This window comes from Lissotriton helveticus, chromosome 1_1, assembly GCF_964261635.1.
Source record: "Lissotriton helveticus chromosome 1_1, aLisHel1.1, whole genome shotgun sequence".
In the NCBI taxonomy this organism is placed as follows: domain Eukaryota; kingdom Metazoa; phylum Chordata; class Amphibia; order Caudata; family Salamandridae; genus Lissotriton; species Lissotriton helveticus.
Genome location: NC_136057.1, coordinates 1461705561 through 1461728804, shown reverse-complemented (window position 1 = coordinate 1461728804; position 23244 = coordinate 1461705561).

Below are 23244 nucleotides of genomic sequence, written 5' to 3'. Positions count from 1 at the left end.
ATCTGTCTGCCCCTTTCAACTCGTCTCCAAGTGGGTACCTGTTGCTATTGTTGACATTTATCATCACTGGGCCACCTATGGCTGCTCTAGTACTAACTTCTACCAACCCTGTGCATCTTTTGGCTGATGGCTGCATGTCCTCAGGTTCTTCTTTCAGCTTCTTTTTCAGATATCTCCCCTGACTTCCTGCTGTTTTGGTCCGCCCTTCACCATGCCCTTCTCTGCATCGTGTGTCCTTGCCCATCACTGGCATTTCCTCTTGTCTTAGCCGATATCTCTTGGAATCCTCTCAGTTCTCCAATACATCCTGCAGTCTTACATTTCCTTGAATAGTTTATGGATGTCTCCTCTGACCTAGGCTCACTTTATCAGTTTACAATGAATGCTGCTCACCTGGGTTTTTCCTCTTAATTTGTTGGTGTCTTGTGGTGTCCTAGGCTTCTCCTCTTTACGTTGTGAACATCTTTTGATGTCATATTCTTCTGTCCCTTAATTGGTGTATGTCTGTTGGCATCCTAGGAATCCCAGCTTGCTGATGTTTTCTGCTGCCCAGCTGTATCCTCTTAGCTCACCAATGTATTCTGCAGGCTTAGGCGTCCCCCTATTCCCTTTTCAGTTCACTGATCATTTCTGTGGACTTGATTTTCTCTTCTAAATTCATTCATGATTCTTAATATTCTAAACTTCTCTTCTAACATCCCTAGTGTATACCTTTACCTTTCTAAATTCATGGATGCTTCTTTGCTGTCTCAAACATCTCACTTCCCTGGTGTACACTGCTGTTTTTGGATGTCTCTCGCTTTCCTAATCTTTTCTCAATTCATGGGGGTCTCCTTTGCATAAACGATACACACCATAACTTGCACCTCGTTATATTTTGTTCTCTGTAAACAACCTTCTTTCACGTCATTGAGTGAGGCGTGTACTTAGCATGACGGGGGAACTGAACTTTAGTGTGCAGTGTGAGTTGCGCACAATAACTGGCAAATGGCAGGGCTTCTTCTAATTTGTTTTTGCTGTACCATCATTGAATTTTAACAGTTTTTTAAGTCAATTTTATTTACGTACAATGTACTGCAGTGGCGTCATTAGGTGGGTGCGGGGGGTGCGGACCGCACCGGGTGACACCCTTACAGGGGGTGACACCATCTGGGTATGCTGTGTATGTAACACAGCTCTGCAGCCTCGCCTCTGCTCTGCTTTTCTTATCAGGAGGAACCCTGAGCCTAATAAAACATTGTGCCTCTCTGACGAGCAGAGGCTGATGTGAGCATTTAAATAATGTCTTCGTTTCGATAATGCGCTGTCAATTTTAACGGACAATCTTTTGAATCGTTCGACTTCTTTGAAATGAATGAGGTATTTAACAGCTTTTTAGCATATGATATTAATACTGGATAAAAGACGGGCTTTTATGGAATCAAATGGTTGACTCTGAAGAATAAGTGGAATTTTAAATGAGGATAGGAAATGATTACGTACACATTATAATAAGAAATAATTATATAGATATATTGGGGAAGATTAGAAAGAGCATCTTAACTTTTCTTTACAGGAAAGTATACTATCTATATATTTTTCGGTTTCAGTGTATAACTTTAGCAAAGTGTGTTTGTAAAGGGAACACTTATCTGTGGGTATCGTGGCGCTGAAAAACAGACTTCTTGTTACCCAACTCACTAGCACTCATTTTATCGACCTCAAAAGGATGAAAGGTCAAGAAGACAGATCGGCATTTGAAGGACTGGTCTAAAACAGATGTATGTAATGAGTCAGAGCTCTAAAGACAGACATTATGGGGAATACATCTTAAAAGTAAATCCTATTGAGCAGAAGTATTCAAACATAATTTAAGGGGTTCTTACCAAAGAGGTTACTTTAAAGTTGGCTAGAAAATGGAGTCCTTCTTTAGAAGAGGTTTAGTATGACATCGGTCCAAAATATATTACATTCAAAAGGCAATGATCTGCCCCCATCCAGCCCCCCCCACCCCCCCCCCTCCCTGCTGCGCTCGTGAGGGCGAGTGTGTCTTCTGTGTCTATTTAAACTTATCCTCAGTGACGCGCGCACGAATTCAAAGCGCATTTCATGAGTTTATTTCAGTCACTTTAAGAAAAGCAGAGAACTGTGAGGGAGAAACCATGGGGCCGGGGGGGGGGGGGGGGGGGTGGAGAAGGTGACGAGGTAAGGGTTAAAAGAGCAGCAGGCGGTGGAGAGATGGTGCAGGCGGAGGGGAGATGGTGCAGGCGGGGGAGAGATGGTGCAGGCGGAGGGGGAGGGATGGTGCAGGCGGAGGGGGAGGGATGGTGCAGGCAGAAAGGGAGATGGTGCAGGCGGAGGGGAAATGGTGCAGGCAGAGGGGGAGATGGTGCAGGCGGAGGGGAGATGGTGCAGGCAGAGGGGGAGATGGTGCAGGCAGAGGGGGAGATGGTGCAGGCGGAAGGGAGATGGTGCAGGCAGAGGGGGAGATGGTGCAGGCGGAGGGGGAGATGGTGCAGGCGGAGGGGGAGATGGTGCAGGCAGAGGGGGAAATGGTGCAGGCAGAGGGGGAGATGGTGCAGGCGGAGGGGAGATGGTGCAGGCAAAGGGTGAGAGATGGTGCAGGCTGAGGGAGAGATGGTGCAGGCAGAGGGAGAGATGGTGCAGGCAGAGGGGAGATGGTGCAGGCAGAGGGGAGATGGTGCAGGCAGAGGGTGAGATGGTGCAGACAGGGGGAGAGATGGTGCAGACAGAGGGAGAGATGGTGCAGACAGAGGGAGAGATGGTGCAGACAGGGGGTGAGATGGTGCAGGCGGAGGGGAGATGGTGCAGACAGAGAGAGAGATGGTGCAGGCGGAGGGGAGATGGTGCAGGCAGAGGGAGAGATGGTGCAGGCAGAGGGAGAGATGGTGCAGGCGGAGGGGAGATGGTGCAGGCAGAGGGAGAGATGGTGCAGGCGGAGGGGAGATGGTGCAGGCGGAGGGGAGATGGTGCAGGCAGAGGGAGAGATGGTGCAGGCAGAGGGGAGATGGTGTGGACAAAGGGAGAGATGGTGCAGGCAGAGGGGAGATTGTGCAGGCAGAGGGAAGATGGTGCAGACTGAGGGAGAGATGGTGCAGGCAGGGGGTGAGATGGTGCAGGACGAGGGGAGATGGTGCTGACAGAGGGAGAGATGGTGCAGGCAGAGGGGACATGATGCAGGCAGAGTGTGAGTTGGTCCATCCGGTAAGTTGTGAGGGGGTGACATCATGAGTTACCCGCACCGGGTGACACCAACCCTAGTGACGCCACTGATGTACTGCATTCATCTGCAATGTACCCATTCTGCACCATGCACAGCATTCGGCCACACCCTTCACCCCCCCCCCCCCTATGACTGTGCACAGTAGGGGTTGGTCACAGGGCCTGCCTAGCCTTTCACTGGGATTAATTGATAATTGTCTGCCGTATTTCATGCCGTTTCAATAAACATCGCAAAGCTATGAGTGAATGAAACTTTTATTTTATTTTATCTTCGAACTGGATCATCTCAAAACTTGATCTAACAGACAGGCCTCGAAATCTGATAAATATCTGCCAAATTACATGCTGAATCATAGAGCTGTGCCACACGTATTAGCAAAATAACTTCACTTCTTTGAACTCACCTTTAAAGCTGCCTCCCCCATGGACTTAGGTGAAATTTAAAAAAACATGAGTAAGCTAAATGTGTCAAGTCTCTGCCAAATTTCTAGCAGATCCATCAAATGGTGCCAATGTTATTTGTTTTGACACCCCTCTTTTAACTGTGCCTCTCCCAATTGAGTCTGGCCAGAACCTAAAATACCTTGACTAGGTGCAACTTGCTAACTACTGCTACATCTGAAGCACATTCATCAAACAGCAATAAAGTTATAAGCAAATGATTTTTTTCCCACCCTTTTAACTTTGCTCTTCCCCAATCTTAGTGGAATGGATTGGCACACACTTTGGAATACCAGGAGAAAATCAATCCAATCTTTTGCAAAACTTTGTGCATATTAATCACACTGTACTTATGTTATTAGCAAATGAACACTTTGTAACCACTCCCACGCGTTTCGATGGGCCCCTCCCTTGATGATTCTCCATGTACTTGAAAATAAGAAGAGTAAGCTAAACATGCTACGTTTCAGCCAACTTTTGTTCAGATACATCTAATAGTGCCAAAGTTCCTGGTTAATCAAAAATGTTTTGCCCCTCACCCCTTTAATGCTTTCACATTGACAGGGCTGCTTTCAGTATATTAATCAGCACACCTGACAAGTCCACCCTTGCAGGCCCACCCTTGACATGAGCATCTACCAATTAATCCTCCCCAGTGTGAAAAAAAACATTGTAAACAGAGAACCCTGTCAACAAAAGTTATACTGTCCCACATTGCTCTTTATTTACTTTCCTTATATATTTATATTTTAGTAAACCTACTCTATAGAGTCAATATACTAGAAAAGGAAAACAGACTTTAAAATATGCTTTTAATCTCTTTGCAATGAGCTTTGCTTTTAAAATTTGCAGTTTAATAGAACACATTGTTGCATAAAATATATTTTAAATAGTAGCACATTTTCCCCAACAAAAACACATATGTATCAAAACATTGATAGACATATCTGGAATCTTAGGCAAACTATGAATACTAAACAGTCGCCACTGTATTTTTATAATTAGGTTAGATTTCCCTTAAGAAAGACATGTTTTAGTTTTCTTTATAACTTTGAAGCTGTTTGATGAATCTGCATGAAATTTCCCAAACAAAAAGTTCTTCCACTTTGGTTCTGTCATTGACAGTTTTGTGCAGATTCGTCAAGCGGGAACCAAGTAAAAAGGGGATCCCAAAAGTGAGATTTCCCATTTTAGTTCTTATAGGAATGTTTGCTATCCGACAAAGAAAAAATGGCTCAAGGAATGACATCATATCTGGCAACAATTTGGAACTGTACTCAGAAAGCGTGCTTTTTAGGTCTCGCCTACGCAACGCGTATGCGCTGCATAGGAGGACCTTTAGCCGTCGCTCTGCTCTTTTTGGAAGCTCACACCCGTGCTAGTGGCGGCATCCACCTTGCGGGAGTGAGCAGGGGTGCACCACAAGCACGAGTGCAGTGCTTGAAAATGAGCAGACTGCGCACGCACGCACCACTCCTGCACTCACCTCCTGCCCCCCCCCTTTCTCTCACGTGCATTCCTTGTTTTCCTTCCTATGCTTCATGCACATTTCTTGTTTTCTTTCCTATCTTGGTTGAAATGCAATTTTCGTCCTTTCGAGACTGGCATTTGATGTGAACAAAGTCTTGTTTCCACCGAGGATTGCCTTTCCACACTAATAGAAAGGAGGTTTCAGTACAAAATGTTTGTTGAAAGTGAGGTTTGTGCATCAGCCTGAATTGGGAAATGCTGTACGGCTTTAGGCGCAGAGACTCCGGTTTTGGGGCTGTGCATCTTGGGAAAACACTGTCAACTGTTTTGTAAAACTGTTCGTCTTGTAATAAAACCTGTTCTTTTTTTTAAAGCGCTCTAATACCTTTGGGTAATTTCCGCCCTATATAAAAATGCATAAATAAAGATCGCATTCACGATTCCTCCCCCTCGCCCCACCGACATTTCACCACCACTTTCTGCGTACATTAAATGACCTGCACAATTAAAGACGTTACACCACCAACCACATCATTGATGGTGGCATCATATGCCGCCAGGAAAGACACTGTACGCTGTTGGCATGTGCCAAGAACTGCTGTTGATCTCATCTATATCCCCCTCATGCCAAATGTGAGACTGGCAGCCCCAGTGCATTCTGGTAATTGCAGTGTCGGTGAAGGAGAACAGGTAATCAAGGCCCCCCACTGTTCCCAGTTGGCTAGTATATTTAGTGTATAGCATGCCTGTGCTGACTAAGGTAGGCTTGAATTGCTGAGTCATTCCCTCTCACGTGTCTTTGGCAGTGACTAATCAGCATTCAGTGTCTAATGATCAGGGGGCAGAGCTAGTGGCATGTAGGAACTCCTTACTGCTTGATGACGTTTATTTGTATTCCAGTGCTCAGTTTAACAAGCAAACAAAGTCATCACCAAAGGAAGACATAGGGCGTTAGGCACTATAAAAGTTACCAGTGGTGTGACCGTAAATATCCCATTTAATTGTCTCACCCTTACAGACTTACCTACGCATAGCGCCCACTTTAGGTGCAAGATCCAAGAGGCTTCACTGGTCAGGTCATCACTCCCTGCCTTTAATGGTGTCATTCAGAGTGCTATGCAGGGGCGACATTAACGGTGTTATGAGAAGTCCTCGATGACGTCCTAGCGAGACACTTTAGATGTCATAGCTGGGGTGCATGACGTCATCCGCAAAGCTGTTGAATTTTTTCCTTGGATTGGCTCCAAAGCACACCCCTCCACCTCCAACACAGCATGGGCGCGCACAGCGGCGTTTTCACTTTGACTTCGTCTGCTTACAGTGTTGTTTGTTGGATTTCCTCTATTTGAGACCCTTCCCACCTCCCAACGCAGCATGACCGCGCGCCTTTATTTACTTATGAACAGCACGCTTTTACTTTACATTTATATATAAATAGCTTTACATGTTTTGGCAGGGGGGCATGGGGAGATAAAGTGATTTGCCCAGATTCACAGGATGTTGAGCCAACAAGAAGGCTCCAACCTGGTCCTCTCCACTCCAAAGTTGGCTGCTTTGGCTGTTATGCCACACCTCTCCTTTGTTATCTCGAAGCTAAAAAAAGAAAAAAAACTTGTATGATTATTTAAAGATGTTAAGAGTGTGTGGGCATGGCAGTGGGGAATAATGTACTGCATTGCTAAACACTTATAAGGTCCCAAAGGCGAGACCTATTGGCTATGCCAATGCTTGTTGTTATTTGCTGTAACTTTGTTCAGTCGTTTAAAAAAAATTAGCATTTAAAAATGTGCTTGCATGGGCTTGAAAGAGTTAGCACTGGTAAATAGTTAGAGATATCTTTGGTGTCCAGAGATTCGCTAATTGGCCCATTTGAAGTGGATGGGTGGATCCTGATTAACAATTTTAGATTGCATTTTTATTCTGTTACCTCATGTCGCATTGCTGTAATTGCAAAATTGTAAAAGGCCTATAAATAGAACTTCAATGGCAACCACAATATTATTTGCCCACTAAGATGCTACGTCTTTGCTCATGGTCATCTACAAAAAGTGCCTAGCCACGAGAGCAGATGTGTTTGTGGGAGGCTAAATATGATGCATTCATTGAGTCTGCCGTCTGGAATGAGCTCTGTTGCTGTGTTGCTCTGCAGGACTGCTGGCCGCCATTTAATACCATATGTGTTGGCAGTAAATGAATTTATTGCACATACCCAGCTGGAACGCGAACATGATCCATCAGAGAAGCAGCAGAGCAGTGTGGGCTGGGAGCATGAACTCTTCAGTCTGTGTGTACTCTTAAATACCAATGTATATGAGAACATTCAGAGACATATTTGGCTATTGCATGGCGTGCAATAAGTGCCTGTTGACTTCCTGGGAAACATGCCACTTCCTCCTTCGTAACAACAGAAAAACAAACATCCCAATTGGGATTTCCTAAAATTGTGTTTATAACATTACAGAACGAGGGTTGGGAGCACACTGCCTCACAGTCCCAGCACAGTTCACCCCTTTGCATCCTGGTAAATGCAGTACACAGTTGAAACTTGCTTTAAAATTAGCTGGAGTTTTTCACCAAAGTTGGTGCAGACATTGCTGTATATCTCTAGACACGTGTTTCTGGGTTGAGCCCGTCATCAGTAGAGAGAAGCAGTATTAGAGAGCAAAGAAAAAACATCTGGGGGTGCTGGAAATGCTGCCAAGTTCCTCTCAGGTCACAGTACAACTCACAGGCACACAGGTGCATCTCCAAACCTCGTCAACTTGCTGGCTCAAGGGAGCCTTTAAGCAGAATAGGGGTCGGGAGCACACTGCCTCATAGTCCCAGCACAGTTCGCCCCTTTGCAACCTGGTAATTTGATCTCTACTGATGACAGATAAAATCCAGAAACACATGTGCCTACACTCCAGCAAAATACCAAGTCAGCGGGCACTACAAACTGCATTTACCATAATGCTAAGGGGCGAACTGTGCTGGGAGGTCAGCAGTATGCTCCCACCCCTTCCTGTTTATAACATTACAGATCGTTATTGTCACTGATTCAAAGGGTTGAGATCACAGCGGTCCACTGTGGACTCATTAAAAAACAAGCATATGGCAAAGCCAACAGGTCTCGCCAACGGGTGGGCTTTGGCTATCGGGTGTAGGTGGGGAATGGGACGGTTAAACAAAGCGCTATTCAGCGGCCAGCACTAGCTGTTTCATGGCACTTTTTTTTCCTTCTTTGTGTTGGGGGGAGGGCACCCAGAGATGGGGGCGAGTGGGGAGATGAAGAAGCTGTGGCAGGTGGAAGAGGGAACGAAGAAACAGGGACAGAGGTGGGAGGTGGGAGGTAGAAGAAGCAGCAAAGTCGCCATAGCAAAGCAAAAGAGTTCCTTAAACCTGCTGCTCATTTAACAATGCTGGGGTTCACCGCCGAGCATGTAGAAAAGGATGTGTCCGCGTCATAGTGCTTTTTTAGGTGTCGCAGACCTGCGTTGCAGCGCGCATGCACTGCTCGCTCTGTGAGGCTTCTTGTAATCAGGATATTGCAGGAGTGGAGTGGAAGCCCCACCCCTTCTTTCCATTGGCTTGCGTCATCGTTCATGTTAAACACTGGCTTTCCATTGTAAATGAGGCTTGTTAGCCCCTCCTTGTTACCACCCTGTCTCCTTTTGGCCCCGCCCACCCAAACTTGATCTTTTACTTGCGGCGTTACACAGTGTATTTTAATTACTGGGTAAGCACTTTTTTACCATTTGTTTATGGTCGTTTGACATTGCGGTAGCTTAAATACTCACAATGGCTGTTATGTTATTGTGCAACTTGTTGAGTTTTTTGTTATGTGTTTTTCTGACTGCCGTCTTCTGGCACCTCCTCGCTTCGAATCTCTGTGCTGTTTGTTTCACATGCTACATGTGCCATGTTTAAAAAAAATTATATATGCTGAACAACTTGTAATTGTTTCGTTTTGTTTCCTGTGCCGGGGCTGCTTTACGAACTTGTGGAAGGAGGCTCCGCCCGATGAATACACCCACGCAAACCCCTCCCGTCCTCAGGAACTCTACCACGGCTTCTTGATGGCGCGGGTCGTGCCTCCTGGGCTGCGGATGCCAGCGCTGGTGGTCGCTCTCTGCGTCCTTTCCCAACACAGAGGTGAGAACCTGCGTGCTTTGCGCGGTTTTTTAAAAGGAGGGCTAGAAAGCGTACTTAAAAAACATACATCGCCCAAGCCGAATGCTGTGTAATGACGTCATCAGGGTCGATGCCGCAAGCACATGCCTGGAGTGCGTCACGTCTTCCTCATGGGCTGCCTGCGAGGGGTCGAGAGTACAAGTCATTCACAGCAGTGGTCACCGCTGCAGAATTTTGCTCCGCAGTGAACCCCCCATACGCTTGCTCCGGGCTCTTGTCATTTAGCCTACTTTTAAGCTATACAGCCTTCTCGCCCTATTCCACGGTATTGCTATTAATATCCACAACTGATACTGCTATCGATTAACTGGATTTGAAAACAGTTGTGCATTTGAGAGATAGTATGTTAAATATATACGTTTCCGGCAAAAGTAAAAATGTAAATTGATACTTGTATAGCGCACTACTCACCGGCAAGGGTCTCAAGGCGCTTGTACGAATACCGCTGTGGAACCCATCCTGGCTTTCCCTGTGAGGTGTCCACTCCTGGGCACCCCCAAGGTGGAGGCCAGGCATCCTTAGCGTTGTGGGGGCCGTTGTGGAGATTAAGCAAGCTATTGCCCAGAGTTGCAGAGTGAGACTCCATGATTGGAATAGGCACCGAGGCGAGAATTATCAGGTCCGTGGAATTTTTGAGCCCAAGACCCGCCGAGGCAGGGAATTGAGCCCTGGTCCCGGGCTAGACCTCTGCATCAGGGTCTGCCGCTCTAACCATTGAGCCACACTTCTCCACACAGAACTCCAAAAAGTTGTGAAGATTGCTGTTAAAGGTTGCAAACTTTTTTTCAAACTTTACACTGGATAGCACAATACTGTCTCTCACTTGTCTCCTCATTCTCCCCCCTACACCTCTTGCCAGGAAACAGCAGTCTATGCTGTACTCCAGACCTTGTGAACTGCTGGGCAGCCTCCATGGGATGTATGACGTTACAACGCATACTTTTACTCCGCAGACCGTTACAACGCGACTTTTACACCGCATACCGTTACAACGCATAGCGCTTAGAGGTGCTGGATAGTGGTAAGTATAATTTACTATTCTAACTCCAGTCCCCGTGGACCCTAGGGAAGGTGTTGGATAGTAAATTATACTTATTCCCTATCCTAGAGCGCCCCCCAGCGCAATGCGTTGTAATGGTATGCGGAGTAAAAGTCGCGTTGTAATGGTAGTGCGGAGTAAAAAATGCGTTGTAACAGGTGTATACCGCCTCCATGCTGTCAGCTGGGCGAGGACATACACCCGAAAAAGGAGGCCCTTTGATTTCCTCCATCAGGTAAAAGGCTATGGCCTTTGTGGAGCACATCAGGAACTGTTACCTTATCTGGTGCCTGCAGGGCAATACGTTGAAAACGAGTGAGTCTGGCAGTAAAAATATAAATGTTGGTGCGGTCTGACATGTTTCAAGCTCAGGACCTTTGGTCGGTCTCATACTTTGCTCTTTGACCGCTGCCTCTGGCTGCTACAACCTCCTCTGCATCTGAAAAATCCTCCCCACACCTTGCCCTTTACTCTGTAAAGAGCCGCTTAGGGCACACAAGATCAGCAGTCTTAATTATTGCAATATCCTCCTCTTAGCGCCCCTCCCAATTTCGTTGCAGCTTCCAACCCCAAGGAAAAGGTGCTCTGGTTTGTCACAGCCACCCTGCACAACATTTCATGGTTATCCTATGGAGAGCAAGCAGGCTGACCCCGATTTAATTTCTTCATCCTTTAATGGCCTCACCCCTCCATACCATGTATTGACAATTTCCTAGTAACAACAGATGACTTTGACTGTCTCCACCACCCGTAGATCATCTCCCGGGTTATCGAAATGGCAGTGAAAGGTGTTGGAGCGCTTTGTTAGTGTTTATAGCTCGCATAATATATAACTCTCCCTCACACTTTGTGTCTGTGTATTATACAACACTTACACATCTTCTTCACTGCACTATTTATCACTACTTTGAAGACGTCAGAGGCCGGTCGCTTCCTCTGATATTTACAATCTAACAAGCGGTCAAAACGGCCATTTAATGTAATGCAATTTGTCTCGCATTTGCCAGAGTTTAAGGGCCATATGTATCAACAGTCCGTTTTGTGATTCCTAAATAGCGATTTTTAAGGAATCGCTATTTAGAAATTGCAAAATGGTATGTATGTAGGAAATCGCTTCTTTTTAGCGATTCCTTAAAATTCCTTATTGCGATTAGCAAATTGCTAATCGCAATTAAGGAATAATTTCCCATTCATTTCTATGGGCCAGGAGGCCCATAGGAATGAAGGGGGAATTTGCGAATCGCAATTTGCTAATCACAAATTGTGAATATTTTCAAGGGTGCAGGGGTGTCTCAAGAACACCCTGCTGCACCCCTGAAAATGACATGTGTGCGCATATGGTGCACATACATGCCCTAAGGGCATGTATGAGCGTCACATGGCACCTTTTGATTTTTTTTAAAATGCTTTTTTTTTTAATTCTCAACTTACCACCAACTAGAAGTTGGTGGTAATTTGCGATTCCTTAATGGCATTTTGGAATGTTTTTTCCTTGATACATTGCATTTAAGGAATCGCAAAATTTGCAATTCCTTAAATGCAATCGCAAAATAAGGAATGGCAAATTTAGCGATTCCTTATTTTGCACCAAAAATGTTTCATACATACCATTTAGCGAAAATGGGTTCGCAAACGCCGGAATTCTGCGATTTTCGGCATTTGCGAACCCATTTTGCCTTGATACATATGGCTGATACACATAGCTGTTAATATTGTAAATGACAATGCCTTTTATTTATGTTTTAAAAGCCAAAACATAAATACAAGGCATCGTCATTTACAATGGGAATAGATCTAAGTAGCGCAAATGCGAGACCTATTGCATTGCAAATGCTTGTTTTGTTATTCAACTTGGACAACGGAGACAAGGTAGGTAGGGCCAGAGGGGGCGCAACACGAAAGGTGAAAGGACAGAGGGTGAGTGGAGGGAAGGTAAAAAGTGAACGGGTGAGGGACCCACACAACCACGAGACCAGGGCACAAGTCCTAAAAAAGAAGTGGGGGGACTAACCTAGTTAATCAGTATGCAAGTGACATCACAAGCACATGACATCAGGGCGTGTAACATCATAAAGAAGTGACATCATATCTTAAGCCCTCGCATATATGTTTAACATGTCTATCATGAATACATTGGAGCACAATTTAAGTATACAGGGAAACCCTCCTGATTTATGCAGAAGATTCACACTTTTGTAAGCTACAAATAAAACAATGTTGCCTTTTGTCAGCGTAAACTTCCTCTGCCCATAGTGCTTTACAAGAAAAAATTGTGATATTTAAATTATTTCAACGCCTCGTCAGGAGTATTAAGCACTATATAAATGCTATTTATTTTGTGTAAATACTGGGAAAGACCACCACATCTGACATTCTTACAGTGAATGCATATCTCCTAAACAGGGAATGAACAAAGTGAAAAGCTGCCTCTCTTAAGTATGTGTGAAGCACTAATAAGGTGTGAGCCTGCGTTTCCCTTCTTCTGTATTTGCTTCTAGGTGAGAGGCTCCTAACTGCTTCAAGCCAGGATACTCAAACAAAAGGAAGCCTGATGACCCCTCAGATTTGGCCTTTGTTATGGGCCCAGCAGGAGTCTGAACTGAAAAAGCCCTCTCCCCGCCTGCACGTTGTTGCGGATCGAAAACTGACAACAACGTGCAGGCGCTACAGAATGTGACCCGGTGTTTTCAAATTACACCAGGATGAATTCAGCATATTTTTCCATGGGGCCCAACTCCTTGGCAGGGTGGACCACGTCCATCATGTGAAAATAGTGGGTGGACGCCGTCCACCCGCGTGTACCCCCGACTCGTGCCCTGCACAAGAGGGAAGGGCAACACGGAAAATAGGTGGGAAGGAGCAAGGAAACGTGGACAACTGGAGGATCAGTGTGAGCAGACGCATGGGGAAGAAATACAGGACAGATCCAGATACAAAAGATGCAATCTGTAAAGTGCTTCAGTAAAAAGAAAATAATAACTCCCTAAAGCATAGGCAGTGAAGGACACAAGTACTTTGACCAGCCAGGGGAGGGCCTATCACAAAAAAAGAAAGTGGAGACTGCAGCGCTGACCAGTGGGAAACAAACAACTAAGAGTGACAATGACGGTAACCAATGGTAAGTAATGGGTGGCCTCCTAGCAGGCCCGGTTCTAGCAGGTGGGCCGGGTAGGCCAGGCCAACCCAAACATGATCCTGTCCCACCCAAACATGAGCCTTAGCCCTTAAAGTGACAGCTTGAAGGCCAATAGAAAATGGGCACTTTAATTTAAAATGCTCCTCTGAATGTTGTTTTTCTTCCTGTTCTGGGAGTTGCGTGATTGGGCCTGGGTTCTTTCTCACAGGCATCCATAATCACGCATCTCCTTTTAAAAGGTGGGTTGTGTCGTGCAAGTACAATAAGGGCATGGCGAAGTGGACAAATTCTTTCTTTGGCACAGGCTGCGTAGATATTTCCTTTTCTATTCAGTGCTGGAGAAAATAAGTTTGTTTATCCTGATTCACCTTTCCCTACCCCTGCAGTTGTTTATCAAATTTGGCTGTAAGGCAGAGTTCTATGAATCAAGTAGGAAAGAAAACGTGTGACTATTTGTTATTATTTTTAAAATCTGTAAAGGCCCAGCAAGGCACATACTTTGTGTGTGCTTCATTTAAATCGTTGTTTTCATTATCATGGCCATGGATGCAAGACAACAATACAAATGTCCAGATAACTGGTGATTATTGATCGAGCTGGAGAGCAATGCTTTGTCACTTGGTAGTTTTGAAATGCAGATAAACTGTATTTTATGTGGACATCTCAGTGGATTACTGAGTTTGTCATAGAAATTCTTGTGTTACTTGCAGTTCAGAAGTTACAATACTATCATAGGACAGTGACCTATGAACTGCCATCAATGAGCTGCACACAAACCTGAATGGTATAGTTCTAACTTCACTTTTTTTGGTGTTGCGATATAGTTAGAACTTCCCCAGTCTTTCATTATTCTAATGTTCCTAAAAAGAGTTTGTTTGGGCAGATATACATTTTTATTAGTAAAGCCAACTCCCCAACCACTGGGGTATGCTTTAAATCTTGAGTTTGTGCTTCTCCAGGCCAAACTTCCTTAAAATATACAGCCCACCAGTATGGATGAGATGTGATTCCTACACCTTGTAATCCTCATTGGTTTATGTGACATACTTGTACGATTCAATGTCTCTGTGTACAGGATGTAAAGTACTGTGACACCCTAGACTGATATGAGTAGCGCTACATAACAAATGAAAAGCATTTGAGAAAAGAGCTACATAGAGATGAAGACTGTTGGAGGGTGGTAGTAATGGTATCTGTGGAGAAAGAAGTCATTAGTGGGGCGCCAAAAAAGACTTTTGCACTAGCGTTAAAGCCGGCCCTGTCATGGACTTTCTGTTTTTGTTTATTTAATAAGGAGTCAGTTCATTAGGGCAACTAAGGAACATATTTTAACACGTGTGCTAATTATATTTACTGCTAAGTTTGAACGTGATTTTACTAATGTTTTTCTCCGGGAATAATGAAAGTGGAGCTGGAAGGTGACTGATATGGGGCTGGGGCCTAAGGTCAGCTGTGAAATAAGGTGCCCAGGAAAGGGATGGTAGAAAAGTGGATAATCGGCCTGGAAGTACTAATGTTGAATCCTGGCCTGCTGGAATTTGAGGGTTTGCACTTCGGTCCAGACATTGCTCTTACTTTCAAATAACTCTTCACACGCTCTTGTATGCACACATAATCGATCCATTTTAATATGGTGACTGTTTGCAAGTAGATATGATGTAATCTATGGCTTGTAGGCTACCTCCAGAAGCGACAAATTGGGCCTGCAGTGGCCCACCGGAATGCACCCTTGGCCCACCCAAATAAAAATTGATGGATCTGGACCTGCCTCCAAGCCAATTGATAGTAAACAGAATATCTCAAAGACACAGCCATTGCACTTTATAGGCAAGACCTTAAAATTACCAAGTAGTTGGATGCATCAGTGTGCCAAAATGTAATCAATACTTAAAAACAATAAGCCAATTCCTACACATTCAATTCCAAGAATGAAGGCAATTCATTATTCAGTAGTATATTTCACAAGGTGCTCAAAAGTGTGATTGGACTGTGCAATTGATGTGAAAAAACTAAAAAGAGGCAACAAAAGTTCAATGGACTTGAGAATAAAAGGTGTTGGAGTCTTACTACGTGAGAGTAAACAGTGTTTCAACCTTTTATGTAATTTGAAGGTCATTATCGGGGCTTGCAAAATTAAGAGCACTAAGGGGAGAAGGGATCCAGGGAAAAGGATCCTCTACAGGCACAACTGCTGAAGCAGAGCGGCCAAGTTTAAATACCTCCATATAAGTCAAGGTTAGTGGAAAAACTTCAAAGTAGCAGCACCAAGATATCAATCAGAGAGATGAATCCACCCCAACTAAATTTGAGGGGTACAGTCAGTAGCAAAGGGAGTCGATATGTAGGGCGGAAATGACTTGTACCTCCATTCATGATTGGCAATGATATTCTTCCCATGGGCCCCATATCTTATCATAGTTCCTTGGACGCCCCGGTCCATTATAGACATGTTATCGGTAGTCCATGTCTGATTGCCAAGCTTCCACCATGGTGGAGTATGCAGCCCCACCAGTGAGATGTGGGTCCCTTTCTCACTTTGCCACTGGATTCAAGCTAGCCTGGCTGATGAGGGCTGTTAGCCCGACACCGGTCCCAGGATGCTTGTTTCTGGTCCAGGGAAGACATGGCTTGGCAGTTCGGGCTGGACTATTCCCATGAGGCACAGGGTCAAGACTGATTTGCATTTAGCTGTGTCTGACCTGGGGTGGCGAAGTGAGCTAAAGAATGATGATGGATTCAACTCAGATCTGTGACTAGGGGTGAGTGAAAAGTTTCAGCGCCCTGTCCATCATCTCCTTGTGTTTGCTGCGTTCCCCATTTAACCCCAGCAACTCTGCTAAGTGCGTGGACTGAACCATTTAAAATGTCATGTTGAGTAAAACAACTATTGTCGCCCAGAAATATTTGCAGGAGCATCAAATGTGAGAATTTCTGCAGCAGGACGAATAATTATCAGCCATTTCAACAGGGACATCGCTGGACACATACAGAATATTGTGACAAAAATCCCCATTCACACTGCCTTTAGGGGCTGGTTTGGTACATATGAAAATGTGACACAAAATAGCAGAAGGGTGTGTGCTATGTACAATTACACTACTGAGCACCTGCTGTAGACAGAGTAAATGCAACCAATTTGCATAAAATTGCAGAGTCACCATGCACTCCAAACAGATATTTGCATGTGAGCTATGGTGCTGTAACCTCAGTGCTGGCCCATCTACATGATTTAGGGAGTGGTGGGGCAGATGGACATTTTTACAGAACAAGTATATTTCAGTAACAATATGTCCAAATTAGAATTTTTCAACAATTCCACACCCCAGCTTACCTAGGGGCTTATTTACAAGGCCCTTGCACCACTTTTGCGTCATTTTTAACATGGGAAACGTGATGCAAAAGTGGCGCAAGGGCCTTGTAAATCTGCCCCATAATGTTTATCTATCATGAGGCACTACTCCCCCTTGCACTCCTTTGTAGCCATCAATTGAGGGTGCCCAGCAGTATTTTGTAAGACCAAGTGGAGCTATGCCACTGTTGTACGCTTCTTGGGTGAATAGCCTTAAATTTCACTGTTACCATATCTTATTTGATCTGCATTTTGAATAGAGCTTACTTTTGAATGATTTGGCCTCAAGGTGCTGCATACAGACAGCATGCAGCACTACAGTGTCAAACCACTCAAAGATAACCTCTAGAAGAAATCCCCAGAAATGTACAATTCATGTAATTGAATTGTAAAGCAGTTCATTGGATTGTAGGGAGTTTTGTGGCAACTATGTACATCTTATAGCTTTTTGGAATATTTTACTCTATAGTCTCAAACATGCAAGGTTTCATGAAACACTGGAACTGATAGCTGGCTTGGAGAGAATTCCCCTCGTCAGACATCTCTTCCAGGTCTTAAGACTCTCACTAGCTGCTGCAAACGTCTAAGCAAACTAGAATGCATAATTACCACATATCAACACCGTAAGAAAGAGCACCTTCTAAACAATTAAAACAAAGTGCCACATCTTCCCATACTAGGGACCCCATGGATGCCAAGCTTGACAATGTAAACAGCCTACACCTTGGTGCATCAGGTTTCATCACATGCAAACTGCAACTAATCCAAAATGATGCACAAGACTCTTTTACCCATGAGAATGCATGACTCCAGCCTTGCAATCATTGTACTGGCCACCTATTGCACAGCAGCAATGTTCAAGGCACTCTGGATGAGCCACAGACCTCCCAAGGAAAAGGACCACCAAAACTACAAGTTAAACGCAAGCAAGACACCAGGTACCAGGTTTGCACTAAGGTTCATCAAACCACCTCACTATAGGAATTCCGCCAGACGCACTGCTTTTGCAAGCTCGGAAACTGCCAGCCAAAATTTGAAGCGTCCTGGAGCATATCCACTTCAGAAGTGAGAAGAACGGCATATTAGTCCTCTCAAGTGTTTCCCCTTACACCACAGGATTAGTGTGGCTTGGAATTATCGCCATAGTAGAAATATATTGAAGTGAATTCGTTCATGTGCGTGCGCTAGGCTCGACCTAAAAATGGTGTTCCGAGTTCTGGTGTTCTCTCTTTGGTACACCTTCTCTTTTCTTCTTTCTTTCAGGTGGTCTTCTCCAGGACGATGTCTCCAAGAGGCTCGAAAAGACGAGAAAATGGCGGTGAGTATCTTGGGTTTTGTGAGTTGGGAATAGGAAAGTGTCCTTCACCACACCCGCAGTGTAATGGGAAGGGGATTGACTCAGGCACTTTGGTCTAAAAACAGGTGAGGGGTGATGAATGAACATGTCAGGGAGATTATCTCTCCCTTTCCTCACACACACCCTTCCCCACACATATCCTCTCCCTTTTCCTCAGAAGTGAACAAAAGGAAGAATCTCCCAAAAAGCCAAAGGAATATGTTTGACCAGTAATAAACAACAAGAGAATGATCCTCTTATACTCGGTTTCTTAAGAAAATTAAAACTGGAGCATCAATAACTGAGTGCCATGCCGCTTTCACTCATGATTCTAACCCCGGTTTGAGCAGCTAATGGCCCTAGTCACATCCAGGGTTCAGTGCCTGACCTTGTACAACAATACACAAAAAAAGAAGGCAATGTGATTTAAATAAACATTTTGCAGCCCCGCCCCCTCCAGCCGTAAATCTCACACAACCACACGATGTGGCATAAATTAACACACTAGTTCGGCGTCTTTTTGTTTTAATCTCATTAGGGCACTGCACTTTTCCTGCTTAGGGTCTAGGTTCATCCCGACCCTCCTTTCCCTTGTCTCCTACTCTTTCCACTTTTGTCTGAGTCACTCACCGTCAATGCTGCAACTCTCCTGAGTTGCGGCGGTGAATAGGCCTCTCCTGGGGGCGTCCACCACTCCTCGCTCCAGTACTCTGTCTGGAGTCTCCTTGCCGGTCTTTGCGTCTCCGGTACCAATGTCTTCACTCGGTTTCGCTGATTCCTCCAACTGCGTTCCTCTTGGACTCTCCTTTGTGGAGTCTTCCGGCTTTCCCCAGCTCTTACCTTCGTTTCCAGTTATGTGCTGTCTTGCTTGGGTGAGGTCCTTTTCTCCTGCGTATTGTGCTCCTGAATAGTCCAGCTGTTGGGTGGGTCCACCTTCTTCCTGCACAGAACAGTCCAAAGAGAGAGGTGTTTAACTCTTTATGTTCTTTCCTTCCAGCTACGAGACAACTGCAGCTTTTCACAGCAGGAGAATGGGGTCGCGAGAGGTAAGTAATAGGGCTCCCCGGGCTCCAGGGTGCATGGATCTGACTCTTCCTCACATCCCCCATCCCTAACTTTCTGGCATTCAAGAAATTAATCAAGAGGGTATCTAGAGAGATAGTCAGCATTGGTTTGGCCTTTCCCCTTTCTATGGTGGGTGGTGAATCGAAAAGGTTGTCGGCTAATAACCAACGTCGATTTCTGTCATTATGTCCTTTGTTCCGAGAGAGCCACTTTAGTGGGCTAGGATCAGTTTATAGGGTGAACTCACAGCCGTCAAGGTAATACCTCAAGGAATCAACAACCCATTTGATGGTTAGGGCTTTCTTTTCCACCACTGCATATTTTTTTTCTCGGGGAAATAGTTTGTGGCTGATATATATAATACGTTTTTCCTGTCCTGGGAATCTGTCTGGGATAGGACGGCTCCTAAGCCGTATTGTGAGGCATCAGTTTGTAAAATAAATGGTTTGAAATAGTCAGGACTGAGGATGACAGGCTTGGTCGTAAGGGATTATTTTAGTCAGTGAAAAGCTTTTTGGGTTTTCACATCCTTTTTTAACAAATCGGTTAAGGGACGTGCTATTCGAGAGAAGGAGGCTATAAACTGCTTGTAATACGATGCTCAAAAAGGCTTGAAGGTCTTTTTTGGTGTCAGGAAAGGGCAGGTTAAATATGGCTGTTATTTTCTCTTCTTGTGGTTTGAGGCACCCTTTGCCTAAAATGTATCCAAGGTACATCACAGATCTGGCAGATAAATTACTTTTGGCTGTATTAATGGTTAGGCCACCTTCCTTTAATGCTTGAATCACTTTCGTAAAATGGATTAGATGATTTTCCCAGGAAGCAGTATGGATAACTATGTCATCGATATAGGCAGCGTCGAAGGCTTCACAGGGTTAAAGGATCATATTCATAAGCCTTTGATAAGTGGCGGGAGCTCCAAGTAAAACAAGAGGAAACATGGTGAATTGATACAGACCTCCGGGAGTGTAAAAGGTTGTCTTTTCTTTACCTTGTTCCCTTAAAGGCATTTGCTAATAGCCCTTACATAAGTCCAATGTGCTAATGTACTGGGTCTTCCCAAATCTCTCAATTATTTCATCAACTCGTGGCAGTGGGTAGGCATCAAATTGGGATATTTTATTTACTTCTCCAAAGTCAGTAAATACAAAAGAAGTCGTTTTCTGATACCAATGTAAAAAGCAAGGGAACCCTGGTTAGATGTGTCGATCTAATTGCTGTAATGTCACATGTAGTCTAAGTAGTTGTAGGAAGCCATCCTTAGTGGAAGAGGATACCTCACACACAGTATTGTGTCATGCTTCATCCTAGGCATCCTCTCCGCACCCTGGTAAGATGGTACTATCAGGGTGGACTCAACCTCCGCAAATACATTTTGGCGAGAGGAGGGAGTTCTTACATAAAACATACAGGACAAAAGCAGGATGAAGCTTAATTAAAAATACCTTCAGGTGCCTTGGTTATCACCTTTATTCACGAGGACCTGAGGTAGGTTAAAACCAAATATGTTGATGGGCCCGAGGAGAGAAATGTCTCTGATCCATCTTACAGTAAGCCAACATCTTTCTGCCTACACAATGAGCCGTAGAGGTCTGGGGCATTCGTCAGGGCTGTCGAATCCCTACTGATACTTCTTATTGGGTGCCCCTATATCCCTACAAACTAAAGTGGGGGAGTACACCTAAAGTGTGCCCAAGTAAATCATACCTGAGCTACTCTCATGCACCAATCATCATGTGCTCTAGACTTTAGGGGGTACCATAGATAGGCTCTGAAGGAGGGATGGTGGCCTTCATAGTCTCACATACGTCAGAGGGACGGCCATGTTGAGGCACCAACTATGTCCGCTCCCTGCCGGTCTAAAGTCAATACAAAACCTGATGGACCCATCAGGTTTGGGTATCATCACAACGGGTGAACTCCAGTCACTATTGCATGGTTCGATTATTCCCGTTTTCAACATTTGCTGTATTTCATTCTCAATGGCCTCTCGCTGGGACTCGGGTATACAGTAAAGGTGTAGCCGTATCTTTTTTCCTGGGGGTGTATGCATCGAATGCTTGATCAAAGATGTTTTTCCAGTGGTTAAATAAAACACATTCTGAAGGGACAATAAATGTTGGCTCAACTCTTGTTGTTGCTGGAATTGTAAGTCAGGGTCTATACTCTGTTGGCATAAGGGGGTGGGTTCTTCTATCTTCCCTAGAAATGCGGGTTTAGCTCCTTTGCATTTTTTTAAGATGATAAATTTGACTATTGTTTTTGTTCTTAGAATTCAGCTTGAGACCTAACAATTTATGGTCAGAAGTAGGCATCATTAGCAAGACTAAGTCACCCATTGCTAGGGTTCGTTCTTTCGTCTTTTTGTCGTACTGTCTTTTTTGGGCATCCTGAGCTTGTTCTAGATGGGTCTTAACAATGTTTCGAATTTTGTTTAAGTGGGATTTTAAGTTATATACATATTCTGGAAGTGGTTTGCCTCCTTCAGGTTCTTCTTCCCATTACTCCTTTACCATGTCCAACAAGGTGCAGGGCCGCTTCCCATACAACAGCTCCAAAGGGGAATAACCTGTACTTTTTTGCTGCTTACAGCAGAGGGCAAATAGGGCTATTGGAAACATATCTTCCCATTTCGTGGTTTCAAGTTCTAACAACTTTTTTAGGGGATTTTAAGGGTGGCTTTACAGCTCTCTACCAATCCATCTGTTTGTGGATGGTAAGCGGCAGTATGTATCTCTTTTATGTTCAATTGTTGGCAGACCAGTTTCATTAAGTTGGATATAAAGGGTGTTCCTTGATCAGTTATGATTTACCTCTTGAATCCTACCCTGGAAAAGATATTAATCATGGCCTTTCCAATTTGAGTGGCATTGGGCTGTCTTAGCGCGACTGCCTCAGGAAACCGGGTTGCGTAGTCCAATAGGACAAGGACATAAGATGCCCATTACGGGAAGGAAGAAGGGTCCTGATTATGCCCATTCCTATCCTGGAGAAAGGTTCTTCTATTACTGGTAGGGGTTTCAACTGAACTTTCATTAGTAGGGTTTGGCTCTTCTTTTGACATTTTGGGCATTCCCTACAATATTTACGGACCTGATGATAAATCTCTGGCCAATAGAACTTTTCCCTGATAGCTCTTTCCATTTTTTCCCAACCTAAGCGCCCCCCTAGTAAATGACTGTGCAAGAATATTTTTTCTCTGTACTGCTGGGGAACTAATAATTGTGGCGTGAGACCTTTTCCCCCTTTTCGATATAGCAATCCCTTTATTAATAATAAACTGGGTGCCTACTTGACAAGGGTCTTCTGTTGAAGAGGCTCTGTTCCAGGCTTCCTGTAGGGTAGGGTCTTCCTTTTGGACGGCATGAAACCCTCGATCATGCTACCAGATACCAGACATACCGGATTAGGCAGGGCAATCCAGGTCTAGGCTTTCTTTTCTGTCCTTTACTTTTCCGTGGTTTTCCTTGGGGCCATTCTTGGTCTGATAGAGAGGAAAAAGGAGCTGTTTTTCTTTACTCATCTCCCTCTGTCCATGTCTCCTTTATTAGACTATTCATATAGGGATAGTCGTTGCCCAAAACAAGGGGTTCGGGTAAATTAGGAATCAATCCTACTCTAAGGGAAACTGGGTCTACAGAAGGCTCATGTTGTACACACACACTTCCGAGGTTGTATATTGTTTATAGTCTCCAATGTACGCATTGGATGTTAACAACCTCTGTAGTGTTTTGTACTCCTTCGGGGACAGCCTGGGTTGCATGATGCTTTGAAGACATCCTGTGTCCACCAAGGCCTTTCTGGGTTCTCCATTAACTGACTCATGTCAGTGATAGGGAGGGTTATGTCCTGAGTGTGCACAATAAGGGATCTTGTCAGTCTCACCTCCATGGGTTCCTCTTTTTGAGGGCGCAGGCATGCAATGTGTCCGAACATACCACAGTGGAAATACTGAGGTCCAAGATTAAGTGACGGATGTGTCAGTTCAAGTAGTGGTTCTGGTAGCAAGGTAA